Source organism: Cucurbita pepo, chromosome 3 (assembly GCF_057944985.1).
Source record: "Cucurbita pepo subsp. pepo isolate OVF chromosome 3, ASM5794498v1, whole genome shotgun sequence".
Lineage (NCBI taxonomy): Eukaryota > Viridiplantae > Streptophyta > Magnoliopsida > Cucurbitales > Cucurbitaceae > Cucurbita > Cucurbita pepo.
Genome location: NC_141800.1, coordinates 9,149,296 through 9,167,847, shown reverse-complemented (window position 1 = coordinate 9,167,847; position 18,552 = coordinate 9,149,296). Strand labels below are relative to the sequence as shown.

Below are 18,552 nucleotides of genomic sequence, written 5' to 3'. Positions count from 1 at the left end.
AGGCCAAGGCCCGAAGGCTGCTTGAGACACCCCCTACTACTCCCTTCTCCGAGGAGGCCCCATCGGATCCAACCCCGTGTACAGCAGTCCCACTAAACCAGCCATTAGCCATGCCCTCAGCTGAGATGTTTCAGACGTTCATGATGACGTCGATGGAAAATCAGGCTCTGACGAACCAGATGATTCAGACCATGATGTCTAATCAGTTAACAGGGCAAGGGGGCAAGGATTCAGGGACTATGACTGTGGAGTCCCGCTACTTGAGAGATTTCCAGAGGCATAAACCGCCTTCCTTTGACGGAGGCAAGGTGGATCCTATTGCCGCTGAGAATTGGCTAGAGGCCATAGAAACGGCCTTCCATTTTATGAACTGCCCACCAAAGTACGAAGTCCATTGTGGGACATATATGCTGAAAGGAGAAGCGCACTTCTGGTGGAAAGGTGCTCAGAAAACCATAGTACCACAAGGAGAGTTTATTACATGGTGTCAGTTTAAAGACGCATACCTCCACAAATACTACCCAATCACTGCCAGAGTGAAAATGCAGGCCGCGTTCCTCGCATTGAAACAAGGAGACAGATCAGTGGAGGATTATGACTTGGAGTTCAATAGGCTGGCAAGGTTTTCTCCAGCCTATGTTAGTTCTGAGGAGTTGAAGGGCGAACGATTTATCGCTGGCCTGAGGGAAGAACTAAGGGGGAATGTGGCATCCCAGTCATCCTTTGTCTATACGAAAGCCCTTCAGGTGGCGACCCTGCTCGACTCGCCCCGTACCGACAAGCTTCAGTTGGGAATAGCACAATCATCCCACACTGCGGCCCAGGGAAAGGGGACATACCCTAGCCACCCCAGAACTTGCAGACCACCACGTGGTCGCACTGATAGGCGAGGGAGAGCCCCGGTACGGAACATGACCTTGTGCCCTAATTGTCGGCGTCCTCACACGGGGGAATGCAGAGCAGGAACAGGCGCCTGTTACAGATGCGGTCAGGTAGGGCACTTTGCAGTGGATTGCCCTCAGAGAAACGATCAGCGTGTCAACCTGCCTGCAGACAGCATCAGAGGGGCCAAGCTGGCCAACATCAGCAGGGGCGAGCTGTAGCCCATGCAACAACAGCCAGGCAAGCTGACCAGCCTGACGCGGTTGTCACAGGTACGCTACCCGTATTTGGTCATCTTGCATTAGTTTTGTTTGATTCGGGTTCGACGCATTCATTCGTATCTGAAGAGTTTGTAGAGCTAGCACAGCTAGAGAAAGAACTTTTAGAGATTACCCTATCAGTGTCTACCCATGCTCACGAGCTGTTGCTAGCTACCCATAGGGTTAAGGGAGGTGGAGTAACAATAGCAGGGCGTGTCATCGAAGCTACACTGATAGTGTTAAGTATGCAAGACTTCGATGTCATCTTGGGTATGGATTGGCTAGGCGAGAATCGCGTTTTGATAGACTGCGAGACCCGAATAGTGACTCTCAGGCTCCCGTCAGGGGACAGCTTTACCTACAAGGGAGCCACTTCCAAAGGTGTCCCGAGCGTCATAACCTCGCTAAGGGCTAAGAAGTTTATTCGTAGTGGCGCAATTGCATTCCTAGCCAGCGTGACCTTAGATAATAGTAACAAACAAAAAACCTCATCGGTACACATCGTCAGGGAGTTCGTAGATGTCTTTCCGGAGGATCTGCCGGGTTTGCCCCCAGCTAGGGAAGTCGATTTTGGGATCGATTTAGAACCAGGAATGGTGCCGATCTCCAAGGCACCTTACAGGATGGCACCTGCAGAACTCAGGGAATTGAAGGAACAGTTACAGGAGTTGTTGGATAAGGGTTTCATCCGACCCAGTGTATCACCCTGGGGAGCCCCTGTTCTGTTTGTCAAGAAGAAGGACGGGTCCATGCGGATGTGTATTGATTACAGGGAATTAAACAAGGTCACTATAAAGAATAAGTACCCTCTCCCGAGAATTGACGACCTGTTTGATCAGCTACAGGGAGCAACAGTTTTCTCCAAAATTGACCTAAGGTCGGGGTATCATCAGTTGAGGGTCAGAGAAGGGGATATACCCAAGACAGCCTTCAGAAGTCGTTATGGGCATTACGAGTTTCTCGTTATGTCTTTTGGCCTTACCAATGCACCAGCCGTTTTCATGGAACTAATGAACAGGGTGTTTAAGGAATTCTTAGACACCTTTGTCATAGTGTTCATCGACGACATTCTGGAATACTCTAAGTCAGAGGCAGATCATGAAATACACCTCAGAAAAGTCTTGACAATACTGAGAGCTCAGCAGTTGTATGCCAAGTTCTTTAAGTGTGAGTTTTGGTTGTCTGAGGTTGCGTTTCTGGGTCACGTGGTGTCAAGCAAGGGGATCACAGTGGACCCAGCTAAGATAGAAGCAGTGATGAGGTGGCCACAGCCGACCACAGTCACAGAGGTGAGGAGTTTTCTTGGGCTAACTGGTTATTACAGAAGGTTTGTTCAGGATTTCTCCAAAATTTCCTCGGCGCTGACTCAGCTAACCAAGAAGGGCAAGCCCTTTGCTTGGACTCGAGTCTGCGAACAGAGTTTCCAGGAACTCAAGAAGAGGTTGGTAACTGCACCAGTCCTTACAGTTCCAGACGGGTCAGGTAATCTCGTGGTGTACAGTGATGCATCAGGGAAAGGCTTGGGGTGTGTGCTCATGCAGAAAGGTAAGGTGATAGCGTATGCTTCTCGACAATTGAAAGAATATGAACGAAACTACCCCACGCATGATCTCGAGTTAGCAGCGGTAGTATTTGCTCTAAAAACGTGGCGGCACTACCTGTATGGGGAAAAAGTACAAGTCTTCACTGATCATAAGAGCCTCAAGTACTTATTCACGCAGAAGGAGCTCAATATGAGACAAAGGCGATGGTTGGAGCTGGTAAAGGATTATGACATAGAGATTCTGTACCATCCAGGCAAAGCCAACGTGGTAGCTGATGCATTGAGCAGGAAGGCTGTGCATACTTCTGTGATGATCACCACACAGGAAAAACTACAAGATGAGATGAAGAGGGCTGGGATAGACGTGGTGGTTAAAGGTGGTAATGTTCAGATGGCACAGTTAACTATACAGCCTACCCTACGGAAGAAAGTTATCGACGCTCAGAGGTCTGATGAACACCTCAGTAAAGTGTGGAGTCAGATTGAGACAGAGAGGCCAGTAGGGTATTCTATCTCCTCAGACGGGGGTCTGCTATGGCAAAACCGCCTGTGCGTTCCCCGAGACGAGGGAATCTTAAAAGATATTATGACCGAAGCCCACGATACATCTTATGTGTTCCACCCTGGAAGTACAAAGATGTATCAGGATCTGAAGAGGTTTTACTGGTGGTCCGGAATGAAGAGGGACATAGCGGATTTCGTAAGCCGTTGCTTGACCTGCCAGCAGGTGAAGGCCCCGAGGCAGCGCCCAGCAGGATTGCTACAGCCCCTGAGTGTCCCTCAGTGGAAATGGGAAGCAGTCTGTATGGATTTCGTTTTGGGTTTGCCAAAGACAAAGCAGGGTTTCAACGTCATATGGGTAATTGTAGACAGACTGACTAAGACAGCCCACTTCATTCCAGGAAAGTCCACATATCGAGTAGACCGGTGGGCTCAGTTATATATCAAGGAGATAGTACGCCTGCACGGGGTACCAGTGTCCATAGTATCAGACCGGGACACCAGGTTCACCTCTCAGTTCTGGAGGAGTCTTCAGAAGGCACTAGGAACTCAGTTGAGGTTCAGTACAGCATTCCATCCTCAAACGGACGGACAGACCGAAAGGCTGAATCAGGTTTTAGAGGACATGTTGCGAGCCTGCTCCTTAGATTTCGCTGGGTGTTGGGACGAACACCTGCCTTTAATGGAGTTTGCCTACAACAATAGTTATCAAGCGACCATTCAGATGGCCCCCTTCGAGGCACTGTATGGGCGTAGGTGTCGAACACCAGTGTTTTGGGAAGAGGTAGGCACGCAGCAACTAATGGGACCAGAGTTGGTCCAGGTCACCAACGCAGCGGTGCAGAAAATCAAACAGAGGATACTCACCGCACAGAGTCGACAGAAAAGCTATGCAGATGTGCGTAGAAGGGACCTCGAATTTGAGGTGGGTGACCACGTGTTCCTGAAGGTGGCCCCTATGAGGGGGGTGTTGAGGTTCGGGAAGAAAGGGAAATTGAGCCCAAGGTTCATAGGCCCCTTCGAGATTCTGGACAGAGTCGGGGCTGTGGCTTACAAAATTGCCCTACCACCGAACCTTGCCGCCGTGCACAATGTGTTCCACGTATCCATGCTGCGAAAGTATACTCCCGACCCTACTCATGTAATCGAGCATGGGATGCTTCCTCTTCGAGAAGATCTGTCTTACGAGGAACAGCCTAGCAGGATTTTGGCTCGAGACACTAGGCGGTTGCGTAACAAAGATATTCCCTTGGTAAAGGTCTCATGGGGTAACCGCCGTGAGGAAGAGGCAACCTGGGAACGAGAAGAGGACGTGAGGAAAGCTTATCCCGAACTCTTCCAAGGGATAGCTACTTTCGGGGACGAAAGTTCCTAAGGAGGGGAGAATTTGTAACGCGAAAAAAAAAAAAAAAAAAAAAAGGGCTAAGTCAACTGAGGGGCAAAAATGTCATTTTGCCCCTCCAACCCAAATAGGGGTCCAAGGAAAATCCAGCCATATTGCCTGCAAAAGAAAAAAAAAGAGGTTAGAGAGAGGTTAGAGAGAGATCGACCGACCCGCGACTGTGCAGGATTGGGCGCGCGTGGCAGGCGCGCGTGCAGCCTGCGGCTGGCGCCTTCCCGCGCGCGTGGCCACGCACTTCCAGCATGCTGCTGGGCGCGTGAGCGCGCGTGGAATGGCCAATTTGGCCCGGTTGTTTTCTGTTTTCTCGATTTTTGTCCCGGCTCCAGTTCTAATACTGTTTTTACGTGGATAGGGATTTAATTTAGAGAAATCAGTATTTTTGGACACCTCACGGGCAAAGAAACGCTAGCGAAAGGGCACGCGTCAACCAGGTAAGTCACCACCCGGTATTTAGGAAGAAATACTTGTAGGATTCGCTCAGATTGCATGCATGCTAGTAGTTCTGCTTCAGATTAGCTCTTCATGTAAGTTACTAGTCAGTTTATCTGTTGTGTTTGAATTGGGTAAATTACTTGAGTGTTGCTTGTATGCCTTAAGCTTCCGCCGTATGTATGCATGCGTTATTTTATGTGTAGAATTGTGTATGCCGGGTTTCGGGTGTTTGATGGACGAATTCGCCCCATTGAGCGCGAACTTCGTGCTCTGGGTGCTTGATGGAGGTCATCGCCCCGTTGAGCCGGTATGCCTAGTTTGCATGAATTACATACTATGATGTTAGAGGAAGATTGCATGCACCCTCTGTTAATTGCTAGGGCCCATTTCTTTGATAAGATTAGGGAATCTTGGTTAGGAGCGAAATGCCGCTCTAGCCTGACTTAATTTTTCCCTAGAAACTTAGCAGTTTACCACGGTAAGAAGGTACCCCGGAGTGTTCATAGATTGCTAGCGTGTGAACGGTATCTATAGCTTCGTGGGAGGACCAAGGGGTCCCTGATCAGTCTTTACTGCTCTTAGCCATTTCGCATGGGAAATGTGTCCCCACGTCGTACAGCCCATTAGCTGCATGGGAACGGGTTGGGTCGCGCCCCCCATAGAGGGACTAGATGGGCATAGGGGTACTCAGCACACCCCTAGGCCAGGTACCATGTAGTCTCAGATAGCCATGTAGAGGTAGCACCTCATAGAGAGATACCGACCATATTAGCTTGGCATAAAGAACCTCTAGGCGTTTAATGAGAGGACGAAAAATCAGTGAAACACAAGGGGCAAGCCCCAAGGGACCTAGATTAGAGCCAGTCGTCCTAGAACCGAAATAGGAAACCGTGGCAACCTGTTAAATTAAGATGCGAAAAGAGCCTACAAGTAGGTGGCTTACTGAGTATAATTTTTATACTCATCCTTGCTATGTTTTCCCTTTTTTTTTTCAGGAGCGCGAGGCGTCGGTCAAGAGTGGGCGTGATCTGAAGGGAATTGTCACAGAGGAATGGGTTGTCCCGGGGCGTCAGTCCAGTTTTAGTCTTTATTTTTGTATTCGCATTCTTTTTAAATTTATTTTCCAAACGGTCTTGTGACTGTGTTTATCGTTTGAAAACCTTTATTGAAATTTGATGATTTTCGCTACTGCATATTTAAATCTCTTGTGCATCTGTGTCGTGTCGTTAGTCACTGTCCGTAGTAAAATATTGGGCTGTGACAAGAACAGTACTATGAAGTATTGCTCTATTATATGTCATCTCTACAGATAGCAAACATTCGTCCCAAGACTTAATATTCTTAGAAATAATAGGCAGATTAAATCCATATAGATTTTTAGAGGGAGAACAATGAATGGTACTATGAATTGCTCTAAAGGAGAACGATACTATGAATTCCTCTATTATATGTCATCTCTACAAATTGCAAACATTAGTCAATATTTATCTCACACCATACTTTTCAAAAGTGACTTAAAAATTTAACTATCCCTATCTTTTTTTTTTCGTGTAGCAAACCACATTTAAAGGCATATACAATCCATATAAAATATCTATCCCATTAAGGCACCACCATATTATAGAGCATTTAGGAATACAAAGCGGGGTGTTCGGGGTATCGATCCCCATACCAATCGCATGCAAACAGAGCACTCTACCATCTTATCTACATTCCCACAATTCTTGCATAACAAAACACAAAACTGAGCGCCATCAATAATAGTGAAAATGAAAAAATATTTCTGCTTGTCAAAAATAAGGAAAAATTGAATAGAAATAAAATATTAATAACCAATAGTTTATTTAGAAGATGCACTGTACCATTTTAGCTACATCCCCATAATTCTTACATGACAAAACCCAAAACTGCACGTCATCAATAATAGTGAAAATGAAAAAATATTTCTCCTAATTATGTAAAAAATAAGGAAAAATTGAATAGAAATAAAATATTAATGAGTTTTTTCAAGAGATGCACTCTACCATCTTAGCTACATCCCCACAGCTCTTACATAACAAAACCCAAAATCCTCGTACCTCTCGCATGCAAAGAGTGCACTCAACCATCTTACCTACATCCCCACAATTCTTACATCACAAAACCCTAAACGTCCCGTCGTCAATAATAGTGAAAACGAAAAACTCGCTTTGATCATTATGTCATAAATAAGATTAATAATTGATAGTTTTCCTTTGGATGCATGATAGCGATCCCCGTACCTCTCGCATGCAAAGCAAGTGCTCTACCATTTAAGCTACATCCCTACAATTCTTACATCACAAAACCTTTAAACTTCCCATCATCAATAATAGTGAAAATGAAAAAAATATCTCTACTCCTTATATCATAAATAAAGAAACATGAAATAAAAATAAAATATTAATAACAATTAGTTACTTTTAGAGATGCTAGGTATCGATCCTCGTGGCTCTTGCATGCAAAGAGTGCACTCTACCGTCTTAGCTACATCCCAACAATTCTTACAAGACAAAATCATAAACATCCCATCATCAACAATAGTGAAAATGAAAACTATCCCTCCTCATTATGTCATAAATAAGAAAAATTTGAAATAGAAATAGAATATTTGATAGTAGGATTCCTTTGTAGATGCAGGGTGTCGCACCGAACTTCTCACATGCGAAGTGAGTGCACTACCATCTGAGCTACGTCCCCACAATTCCTACGTCATAAAATCCTAAACCTACAATCACCAATAATAGTGAAAATAAAAAAAATATCTCTGCTCAATATGTCAAAATAAGAAAAGATTGAATAGAAATAAAACCATCTGAGCTACATCCTCGCTGCAAAGTGATCGCTCTTCAATCTGAGCTACATTCCCACGATTCTTACATCACAAAACTTTAAATTCATCAAAAATAGTGAAAACGAAAAAAAATATCTCTGCACATTATGTCATAAATAAGGAAATATTGAATAAAAATAAAATATTAATAACAAAAAGTTTCTTCGAGAGATGCAAATGAAAAGTATCCATCCCCGTACCTCTTGCATGCTAAGCGAACGCTCTACCATCTAAGCTACATCCCCACAACTCTTATGTCACAAAACTCTAAATTTTCTGTCATAAGAAATATCGCTATGAATAGATTCTTTCGGAGATAAGAGTCGCTATGAATAGATTCTTTCGGAGATAAGAGGTATTAATCCCCGTGCCTCTCGCATGCTAAGCGTGCACTCTACCATCTGAGCTACATCCCCAAAATTCTCATATCACAAAACCCTAAATGTCTCGTCATCAATAATAGTGAAAATGAAAAACTATCTCTACACATTATGTCATAATAAAAATAAATTGAAAATAATTAATATATTTAATAATTGATAGTTATCCTTTAGAGATGCGGGGTACCAGTCCCCATACCTCTTTTAATAATAAATAGTTTTATTTTGGAGATGCGAGGTATCAATCCACATACCTCTTGCATGCAAAGCAAGCACTCTACCATCTGAGCTACATCCCCACGATTCTTACATCACAAAACCCTAAACGTCTCGTCATCAATAATAGTGAAAATTAAAAACTATCCGTGCTCATTATGTCATAAATATGAAAATTTTGAAAAGAAATAATATATTTAATAATCCATTCATTTGGAGATGCAAGGTATTGACCCCCGTACTACCCACACGAGAAGTGAGCGCTCTACCATTTGATCTACATCCGTACAACTCTTACATTAGAAAATCCTAAACGTCTCGTCATCAATAATTGTGTAAATGAAAAAATATCTCGGCTCATTATGTCATAAATAAGGAAAGATTGAATAGAACTAAAGTATTAATAACAAATAGTTTCTTTCGGAGATGCAGGGTATACATCCCCATACCTTTCGTATGCTACGCGAGCGCTCTACCATCTGGGCTAAATACCCACAATTCTTGAATCACAAAACCCTAAATTTTTCGTCATCAATAATAGTAAAAATGAAGAAATATCGCTACTCAACATGTCATGAATAAGGGAAAATTGAAAGTAAAAAATATATTTTATAATAGATAGTTTTATTTCAGAGATGAAAGGTATCAAAGCCCATACCTCTTGCATACAAAGCGAGCACTTTACCATTTGAGCTACATCCCCACAATTTTTATGTTACAAAACCCTAAACATATTGTCATCAATAATAGTGTAAATGAAAAACTATCTCTACTCATTATGTAGTAAATATGAAAAATTTGAAAAGAAATAATATATTTAGTAATCGATTCATTTGGAGAAGCAAAGTATCGATCCCATACTTCCCACATGGGAAGCTCTACCATCTGAGCTACATCCGAACGATTCTTACATCAGAAAATCCTAAATGTCCCGTCATCAATAATTGTGAAAATGAAAAAAATATTTCCGCTCATTATGTCATAAATAAGGAAAGATTGAACAGAAATAAAATATTAATAACAAATAGTTTCTTTTGGAGATGCAGGGTATCTCAATCCCCATACCTCTCGCATGCTAAGTGAGTGCCTCTACCATCTGAGCTACATCCCCACAATACTTGCACCACAAAACCCTAAATTTTCTGTCATCAATAATAGTGAGAAATGAAGAAATATCGCTACTCAACATGTCATGACTAAGGAAAAATTCCAAAGAAATAACATATTTAATAATTGATAGTTTTATTTTGGAGATATGTAGGGTATCAATCCCCGTACCTCTCGCATACAAAGCGAGCGCAATACCATCTGAGCTACATCCCCACGATTCTCATGTCACAAAGACCTAAACGTCTCGTCATTAATAATAGGTCCAAAATAGGAATTTCAAAATTGGGAAAATTAGGTATAATTTATGAATCATTTCGACATAGAATGCATTGATATTATATTAATCCCCACCATTCTCATGTGCTGAAAATTCTCCACGAAGATCATTTTATATGCATTGTTATTAATTATTTCAATGATTTGATAAGGGGCATCCCCTCTTGGATGTAACTTTGTCTTCCTTTGACTTTGATATGGGTATCGCTCCTTGTGAAAATATATCCAAACTCAGTTATCGAGTTGAAAAATGATTTCCTTTCGTCATTTGTTAAGTCTTGGGAGCAATTTTGAAATTGTGTTTCTCAATTGTCTCCTTCACCTCTTTATGCAATGTTTTGATCAGACCTTACTTGTGGTTGCTTTACTGACAAAAATATTTAATTCTTAAAGTAACTTTTTAAACATGTTCAGAAGGAGAACAATGAGTGGTACTATGCTCTAAAGGAGAACGGTACTATGAATCCCTCTATTCTAAGATGTGAACTTAGGACCTCTCACACCCTAAAAAAGAATAATACCACTAGACCAAATTTTTCTTCTTGAACATCTATCATTTTTAGCTCTCACTCGATATGATTTTTTCTCTCAAGTTTGAAATCTATATTTGTTTGGAGTTGAGGGGCTAAAAGGAAGTTCAACAAGGTGAGGTAGGTCTTTTTGTATAAGAGGAAGTTTAAGGATTTAAAGAAAAGAAAATCATCAACCATTTTAACTTTTCAATCCATACATGACATTCTTAATTAATAAATTGTTTTACCTACAAAAACACAAAGTGAAACAAATTAAGTGCATTGGATTTCATTATTTAGGTCTTTTATATTAAAGGGAAAATCCAAGAGTTGATCTCAAAACCTCTCACACCAAAAGCAAGAATCATACCACTAAACCAAATATCCTTGTTGTAGACTTCGTATTCAATTATGCATTGAACATATCATCGTTATTTCATTTACTTTATTTAATGTTCATATAAATTTGTTAATACTGATGGTGTTACAATAACACGTGCAGAAGAAATTTGGATCTTAGGCACTCTAAGTACATCAATTATAGTAAATTAGCTAGCATGTTCAAAAGCATTAAAACTCAATGAGTTTGAATATTAACCTTTTGTAGTTCAAATTTCTTTTTCTTAACGAACTGGTTTCGAACCACAACTAGTGTCTTCCCAACTATTCTCCAGCCTTAGAATGGGATTGTGGAATCCGGTGAATGACTAAACGTGAAAGGAATTTAGTATATGTAAAGAGAGAGCTTTGAGAGACTTTCTCAAAGTTTTTCGAGCAAACTTTCCATTTTCCTTAATCACTCTATTTATAGAGTCATATTTACATGTTTATGCAAATTTGAGATTACCAAATTTTTGACACTCAAAATTCCACTCAAATTTGTGGGATTATGCGGCAAGCATGCAAGTTTGAGTGAACCAAATTTTGACACTCAAAATTCCACTCAAATTTGTGGGTTTTATTTGGCAAACATGCATATTTGGTTAAACCAAATTTTGACACTCATAATCAGGCTAGAGTTTAATTAAAGAAAAATAAGCAAATTGCTTTGATGGCAATCTTATTCCTTGAGTTGGAACCCATATTCTTTGGTGGCAATCTTATACAAATAGTTAGTTTTTCTAGAAGAGTTTAATTAAAGAAAAATAGGCAAATTGGTTTTTCTAGGAGAGTTTAATTAAAGAAAAATAAGCAAATTGCTTTGATGGCAATCTTATCTTTAGGAGTTCAAGGAAATAATCGGGCAGTAAGCAAAGAAATAATCGGGCGGTTGCTTATGCCAATTCTAATATTCAAGGGTTATCAAATAAACCAACAACCCAACAAAGAAACAACAAACTATTTAAATTGATATAATTGTGGGGGCATTTCATGAATCAAACTCAAGACCTCCACACCCGAAGCGAAAATCATACCACTAGACCAAATGCCCTTGTAGTGAAACAATCATTTTTAGTTGCTAGTCCATGTGTTTTGTGTGCCACAACATTTGAAATTTATCCACGTGTTTTTTTGTGCTTTAGAACCTACTATTATTGTCAGGTTAATTTCACATTGTCCATAACATAATAGAATTTATTCTTCAAATCAATTGGATGTATTTCAATTAATATTATTAAAAAATATGGACATAAATAAAGTTCATATCCTATATTTCCTACCTTTAAGATTATGGATGATCCCGCTCAAATTATTTTGGTTGAAGCTGCATTGCCACTAGAGCATATGCATTCCTTTGGGATAGATATTGAAACAATACATTTGAATTTTAAGCAAAATTTCACCACAAACTAAGTTTTTTGAAAACGACTTTTATTATATATTTATTTTTTAATTTTTTTAAATTTTTAAATTTTTAAATTTTAGTTTTCAAAACCTACGTTGATATGTCAAAACTACTTCTTTGCTACCCTTTAAATATTGTAAAATGGAATTAACATCTTTTAAGTTTATGTAGTTTCTTTTTAAGAGAACTTCTCAAGAGAGATCAATTTCATTCCTCTAAAATCTTATTTTTACATAATAATTTGACGATATTTATAGTCTCCGCACAAAAGAAGTTAGTGACCGGGATTTAATCTCAATCCCCTTGAATCTCCACCGAAGACAAGGTCAATTTCACCATTACATACTTTATGAATTAAAGATAAATAAAGTTTTCTAACAACTCATCTAATGATGCTTGCAACTTCATCCTCTACTTTAACTGTGTAAATATTCACTTCTGAAGCTCCAAATGGTTCTTCCTCAATCGAATAAGCTTGTAACACATGAAATGAGAGTTGAACAAAGCCTATCCAATTTTATAGATAAAGAATGAATGCTTGTTGAATCTTCTTGGCTGGTCCAGTTGGAACATTGGGATCACCGTGATCCTTATCATCTTCCCCCTCGTCAAAAGGATTCGTCCTCGAATCAGAAAAATCATCACCTACATCAAAAGAACTAAGTCTGCAACATTGAAAATTGAAAGTAGAATGTGTTGAAAATTCTCAAGGAACATCATTTTATATGCATTGTTAAGGACTTGATAAGGGTTATCCACTCTTGGATGTAACTTTGTCTTCCTTTGAGATGGAAATCGCTCCTTGCGAAAATGTATCCAAACCCAATTATTGGGTTGAAAAATGATTTCCTTCCGTCCTTTGTTAATTCTTTAAGCAACTTTGAAGTTTTGTTTCTCAATTGTCTCTTTCACCTCTTTATGCAATGTTTTGATCAGACCTTACTTGTGGTGGCTTTACTCACAAAAATATTTAATTCTTAAAGTAACTTTTTGTTTCTCAATTGTCTCCTTTCACCTGTTTGTGCAATGTTTTGATCATATCTGCCTTAATTGTGGTTGTTTTACTCAAAAAAATATTAGAATGAATAGGAAGCAAATCAAGAGACATAGGTCGATTAAATCCATAAACATCTTCAAAACGAGAACAATGAGTGGTACTATGAATTGCTATAAAGGAGAAGAGTACTATGAATTGTTCTATTATATGCCATCTCTACAAATGGCAAACATTCGTCCCAGAACTTAATATTCATACAAATAATAGGCAGATTAAATACATAAACATATTCAGAAGGAGAACAATGAGTAGTACTATGAATTGCTCTAAACGAGAACGGCTACAAATGGCAAACATTCGTCCCAGGACTTAATATTCTTACAAATAATAGGAAAATTAAATACATAAACATATTGAGAACAATGAGTGGTACTATATGAATTATTCTTACAAATAATAGGAAGATTAATTACATAAACATATGGAGAACAATGAGTGGTACTATATGAATTGCTCTAAATGAGAACGTTTTAATGAATTGCTCTATTATATGCCATCTCTACAAATGACAAACATTAGTCCCAAGACTTAATATATTCTTAGAAATAATAGGCAATAATCTAATTTATCCCACACCATACTTTTCAAGAGTGACTTAAAAATTTAAGTATCCCTATCTTTTTGTGTGTAGCAAACAACATTTAAACGCGTATACAATCCATTTAAAATATCTCATTAAGGCACCACCATATTATAGAGCATTTAAGAATATAGAGCCGAGTATTCGGGGTATCGATCCCTGTACCAATCGCATGCAAAGAGAGCACTCTACCATCTTAGCTACGTCCCCACAATTCTTACATAACAAAACCCAAAACTGCCCGTCATCAATAATAGTGAAAAGGAAAAAATATTTCTGCTCATTACGTCACAAATAAGGTAAAATTGAATAGAAATAAAATATTAATAATTAATAGTTTCTTTAGGAGATGCACTCTACCATCTTAGCTACATCCCCATAATTCTTGGGTAACAAAACCCAAAACTACCCGTCATCAATAATAGTGAAAATGAAATTTCGGCTCATTATGTCAAAAATAAGGAAACTTGAATAGAAATAAAATATTAATAACCTATAGTTTCTTTAGGAGATGCAGGGTATCATTCCCCATACCTCTCATATGCTAAGCGAACGCTCTACCATATGAGCTGTATCCCAATGATTCTTACATCACAAAATTCTAAACGTCTCGCCATCAATAATAGTGAAAATGAAAAGCTATTTTTGCTCATTATGTCATAAATAAGAAAATATTGAAAAGAAATAATACATTTAATAATCGATAGTCTTCCTTTAGAGATGCGGGGTATCAATCCCGGCACCTCTCACATGCTAAGCGAGCTCTCTACCATATCATTCTGTCATAAATATGAAAATATTGAAAAGAAATAATACGTTTAATAATCAATAGTCTTCCTTTAGAGTGCGGGGTATTAATCCCCGCACCTCTCACATGTTAAGCGAGCGCTCTACTATATGAGCTATATCCGCACAATTATCCTTGCTCATTATGTCGAAATAAGAAAAAATTAAAAAGAAATAATATATTTAGTAATCAATTCATTTGCAGAAGGTATCGATCCCGTACTTCTCACATGGGAAACTCTACCATCTGAGCTACATCCCCACGATTCTTACATCAGAAAATCCAAAACGCCCCGTCATCAATAATTGTGAAAATGAAAAAATATCTCCGCTCATTATGTCATAAATAAGGAAAGATTGAGTAGAAATATAATATTAATAACAATTAGTTTCTTTTTTAGATGTGGGGTATCGATTCCCGTACCTCTTGCATGCAAAGAAAGCATTCTACCATCTGAACTACATCCCGAAAATTATTACATCACAAAACCCTAAACGTCACGTCATCAATAAAAGTGAAAATGAAAAACTATCTCTGCTCATTAGGTTATAAATAAGGAAAGATTTAATAGAAATAAAATATTAATAACAAATAATTTTTTTTTTTGGAGTTGTGGGGTATTGACCCATATACCTTTTAGTGCACTAAATAATCTTACCTACATCCCCACAATTCTTACACCACAAAACCCTAATCCTCTCGTCATCAATAATAGTTAAAATGAAAAACTACCTTTGCTCGTTATGTCATAAATAAGATTAATAATTGATTGTTTTCATTTGGAGATGCATGATAGCGATCCTTGTACCTCTCGCATCCAAAGCAAGCACTCTACCATTTAAGCTACATCCATACAATTCTTACATCACAAAACCTTTAAACTTCCCATCATCAATAATAGTGAAAATGAAAAAATATATCTACTCATTATGTTGTAAATAAGGAAAGATTGAATAAAAATAAAATATTAATAACAAATAGTTACTTTTGGAGATGCGGGGTATTGATCCTCGTGGATGCACTTTACCATCTTAGCTACATCCCAACAATTCTTACATGACAAAACCCTAAACGTCCCATCATCAACAATAGTAAAAATGAAAACTATCCCTGCTCATTATGTCATAAATAAGAAAAATTTGAAATAGAAATAGAATATTTGGTAGTAGGATTCCTTTGGAGATGCATGGTATCGATTCTCGAACTTCTCACATGCGAAGCGAGTGCACTACCATCTGAGCTACGTCCCCACAATTCTTATGTCATAAAATCCTAAACCTACCATCACCAATAATAGTGAAAATAAAAAAATATCTCTGCTCAATATGTCAAAATAAGAAAAGAATGAATAGAAATAAAACAATCTAAGCTACATTCCCGCATGCAAAGTGATCAGCTACATTCCCGCATGCAAAGTGATCGGTATACCATCTGAATCCACAAAACTTTAAATTCATCAATAATAGTGAAAACGAAAAAATATCTCTGCTCATTATGTCATAATAAAGGAAATATTGCATAAAAATAAAATATTAATAACATATAGTTTCTTCTAGAGATGCAAATGTAAAGTATCGATCCCCGTACCTCTCGCATCCAAAGTGAGTGCTCTACCATCTGAGCTACATCCCCACGATTCTTATGTCACAAAATCCTAAATGTCTTGTCATCAATAATAGTGAAAATGAAAAAATATCGCCGCTCATTATGCCATAAATAAGGAAAAATTGAATAGAAATAAAGTAGTAATAACAAATAGTTTCCTTTAAAGATGCGAGTATGGATCCCCATACCTCTCACATACTAAGAAAGCGATCTAAAATCTAATCTACATTCCCATGATTCTTACATCAGAAAACCCTAAACGTCCTGTCATCAATAATAGTGAAAATGAAAAAATATCGCCGCTCATTATGCCATAAATAAGGAAAAATTGAATAGAAATAAAGTAGTAATAACAAATAGTTTCCTGTAAAGATGCGAGTATGGATCCCCATACCTCTCACATACTAAGAAAGCGATCTAAAATCTAATCTACATTCCCATGATTCTTACATCAGAAAACCCTAAACGTCCTGTCATCAATAATAGTGAAAATGAAAAAATACTTCCGCTCATGATGTCACAAATAAGGAAAGATTGAATAGAGTTTCTTTTGGAGATGCAAGGTACCGATCCCCATACCTCTCGCATGCTAAGCGCGCTCTAGCATCTGAGTTACATCCTCACAATTCTTGCATCACAAAACCCCTAAATTTTCCATCATCAATAATAGGGAAAATGAAGAAATATCACACTTAACATGTCATGAATAAAGAAAAATTGATAAGAAATAACATATTTAATAATAAACAAGGTTTATTTTGGAGATGCAGGGTATCGATCCACGTATCACTTGCATGCAACAAGAGAACTCTACCATCTGAGCTACATCCCCATGATTCTTACATCATAACACCCTAAATGTCTCGTTATCAATAATAGTGAAAATGAAAAACTATCCCTACGCATTATATGTCGTAAATATGAAAATTTTGAAAAGAAATAATATATTTAATAATCCATTCATTTGGAGATGAAAGGTATCGATCCCCGTACTACCCACACGAGAAGTGAGCACTCTACCATTTGATCCACATACACACAATTCTTACATCAGAAAACTCTAAATGTCCCGTCATAAATAATTGTGTAAATGAAAAAATATCTCGGCTCATTATGTCATAAATAAGGAAAGATTGAATAGAAATAAAATATTAATAACAAGTAGTTTTTCACCTCTACCATCTGGGCTAAATTCCCTAAATTTTCCGTCATCAATAATAGTGAAAATGAAGAAATATCGCTACTCAACATGTCATGAATAAGGGAAAATTGAAAGTAAAAAATATATCTAATAATGGATAGTTTATTTTGGAGATGTAAGGTATCAATCCCCACAATTCTTTACCATGTAAGGTATGAATAAGCTATAACTTTTGCATACAAAGCAAGCGCTTTACCATCTAAGCTACATCCCCACAATTCTTATGTTACAAAACCCTAAATTTTCCGTCATCAATAATAGTGAAAAAAGAAGAAATATCGCTACTCAACATGTCATGACTAAGGAAAAATTGAAAAGAAATAACATACTTAATAATAGTGAAAAAAGAAGAAATATGGCTACTCAACATGTCATGACTAAGGAAAAATTGAAAAGAAATAACATACTTAATAATGGATAGTATTATTTTGGAGATGCAGGGTGTCGATCTTCGTACCTCTCACATGCAAAGCAAGCACTCTACCATCTGAGCTACATCCCCACAATTCTCATGTCACAAAACCCTAAACGTCTCGTCATCAATAACATGTCCAAAATTAGAAAAATTAGGTATAATTTATGAATCATTTCGACATAGAATGCACATTGTTATTATTCACAATTTATAACTTGTGTCATTTTATTGTATTTATTTACTTCGTTTAATTCTACAATCTCTCTTGAAGGGGCATTTCGAGAATCGAACTCGAGACCTCTCGCACCCAAAGCGAGAATCATACCACTAGACCAAATGCCCTTGTTATGCCACTTAAAACGTATGTATAAATCCTTAGGCCTAGGTATTAAGGTCATATTTTGTCGTATTGCAGGAAACACATGAAGTTCTCGATGTACTTGAACTGAAGCCTTGGATGTAGAATGTGTCTTGGAGAACAAAACAAGAACATAATAAGAACAAAGAGCTTTCTACTAGATCTGCTTAAGATTTGGATAGGCATACTTACCAAAAGTGGAAAACATGAAATGATATTAAGAGCATTATCATTATAATTTTAATCGCCTTAATTTTTGTTTTTCTTCTTTTTTTTTTCTTTATTTCCTAAGATGGTAAGTATAATACGAACAACAAGTTTATATAAATATGAAGTCTTTCAATAAGAAAAGATTTAGACATAGGGGCATTTGAGGTTGCACCATAAGTGAGGGTCGT

At 38.2% G+C, this 18,552-nt stretch overlaps 1 long non-coding RNA gene and 1 other non-coding gene across 2 annotated transcripts; one reads left to right on the top strand and one right to left on the bottom strand.

The window, feature by feature from the left end:
- The first annotated feature begins 1,058 nt into the window (after positions 1-1,058).
- Positions 1,059-6,282, top strand: LOC147793199 (uncharacterized). The gene is made up of 3 exons (XR_015420430.1): positions 1,059-1,154; positions 4,941-5,019; positions 6,016-6,282. It is a non-coding gene; the product is annotated as an uncharacterized LOC147793199 (long non-coding RNA).
- An 11,784-nt stretch (positions 6,283-18,066) lies between these two features.
- TRNAP-UGG (transfer RNA proline (anticodon UGG)) lies at positions 18,067-18,138 on the bottom strand. Its single transcript has one exon. It is a non-coding gene; the product is annotated as a tRNA-Pro (tRNA).
- Between the last annotated feature and the right edge of the window lie 414 nt (positions 18,139-18,552).